Source organism: Amphimedon queenslandica, unplaced genomic scaffold (assembly GCF_000090795.2).
Source record: "Amphimedon queenslandica unplaced genomic scaffold, v1.1 AMPQUscaffold_6527_Cont21515, whole genome shotgun sequence".
NCBI classification, from domain to species: domain Eukaryota; kingdom Metazoa; phylum Porifera; class Demospongiae; order Haplosclerida; family Niphatidae; genus Amphimedon; species Amphimedon queenslandica.
In genome coordinates, this window is record NW_003553182.1 from 1 (window position 1) to 1,890 (window position 1,890).

Below are 1,890 nucleotides of genomic sequence, written 5' to 3' on the forward strand. Positions count from 1 at the left end.
AGGGGCTCAGGTATTACATTACATCAGGTATTGCATGTACATGCACATAATCACATGCGACTTTATATAACAATTAAATACACAATGTAACGCAATGTGCATGTAAATAATAATAGTAAAATGATATTGGCAGAACACACACAAATACACACACGGCTCCAAAAATGGTTTAGCAAAAATACTACACACACTTACTGTATATAGCATAGTCATCAAACTGTCATCACATTAAAAATTATAAAAATTCGTTTGTAGCAGACAGGTATTAGAATTAGATGCATAAATCTACATTAGTGTAGTACTGCACAAAGCAAAGGTGAGGCTATTGACACACAAGGAGAGATGGAGAGTTCAAATTTAATGAGATTAAAATCCTTAAGGGTATTCCCCTCCAGTCAAAGGTCAAGTGGTGATGCTGTACTGCTAATGAAGGAATCAATGCTTTACATGTACATGCACAAGTGTGCGTGTGTATCATACTGATGCATAAAGGAGGTGCTGTTGATCAAACAAGAGAGTAAAATTAATATGCATCAAATTGATAATAATTATTATAATTATTAAACATTTATGCTTCATGGGATTATATCTAATCATCCATAAAAGATTGAAATAAAATGCACAAGTATGCTACTGTGATGAGAGGTAGCAGTCTCCTGGTAGCATATTATAAAGATTTATAGCTCATCTTACCTCAATAGTGTCTGAAGTATCTTGTTCCAGACCTCTTTCACTGGCTTTTTCTTCTAAAAATTGTATATTATCTGGGGCTACACGCGCTTATTATCTTACCTGTGACTTTACGGGTCTTCTTCTTAGCTTTAGTCTTTTTCTTGGGGCGTGCAACTTCCATTTTAGCTTTCAATACAGGCCTGGGCAGCGAGAAAGAGAGGGAAGAAGAGGGAGTGACTCAGTCGGCAGCCATTTTGACTAATCAACTGAAATCACATGACTCTCTCAATTTATTATTAATTAAAATAATTATAATTATAAATTATAGCACCTTTTATCTCATAGGAAATTTTGTAAAATCCAAAAAATTAATGGCTATTATAACAACAATAATTAGTGGAACATTATTTGTACATAGATCTACATTTAATTTTACATTCATGACTATAGTCAGATATAGATACTACAATGTAGCAGCTACATGCATGCCTATGATCCATGGTACTTCAAAGTAACTACTCTAACAACTATTTTAAATTTCATATCATCGCCAGACAATATTTGTCAGCTCCTAGACGACAGGAAAATGACATAAGAGCTTATTTGTATTCATAATATTGATCTTGGAGAGCTATAGCATGTCACTTCTGGGTGGAGCTTGTGATTAATTTCCCTTTGGCCATTTCGTATACAGCAAAAACTTAAAGACACTGCGCAGGTAAACTGTTGTTATTTGGTTCACTTCCTACCCTCTATTCTCTCTGTCAATCTCTTTGTGATTCTCTCTTCTGCTTCATTACACATACTCCAGCGGAAAAGACTAAAGCGAACCACGCTCAGCCCGAGCCCTCCTTTTACTTGTAAGTTTTTGTTGTCTGATGCTTGTAAATTGTTAGATAGACTACAAGCTAACAGCAAGAGGAGAGAGAGAGAGGCCTAGAGAGTAGCTTGAGGTTTAACCCACAAAGCCTTACTTTTGCAGCTGTTTTAAACAAACTTTATAAACAAGGGCCCTGGGCTGGCTTGCTATTTAAATTTCACTGCATGAATGGTTAAGACACTTGGCTCTCTTAATCTTGTCACTTTAGTGTTGTAGTAGTAATTGATAAAGTAGCTTGGCTCCATGTACATGCATAAAGTAGGAACTAGGAAGTTTCCTTAATGAGTCCCAAGAGTGTGTATGAGCTAATTGACCTTTGCAAGTCTGTCCTGTCTGTT

The 1,890-nt window shown here is 35.8% G+C and overlaps 1 long non-coding RNA gene across 1 annotated transcript; it reads left to right on the plus strand.

Annotated features, from left to right (window-relative positions):
* Positions 1-1,225: 1,225 nt before the first annotated feature.
* Positions 1,226-1,590, plus strand: LOC109592020 (uncharacterized). Its single transcript, XR_002190128.1, has 2 exons — positions 1,226-1,390; positions 1,484-1,590. It is a non-coding gene; the product is annotated as an uncharacterized LOC109592020 (long non-coding RNA).
* Positions 1,591-1,890: the final 300 nt, after the last annotated feature.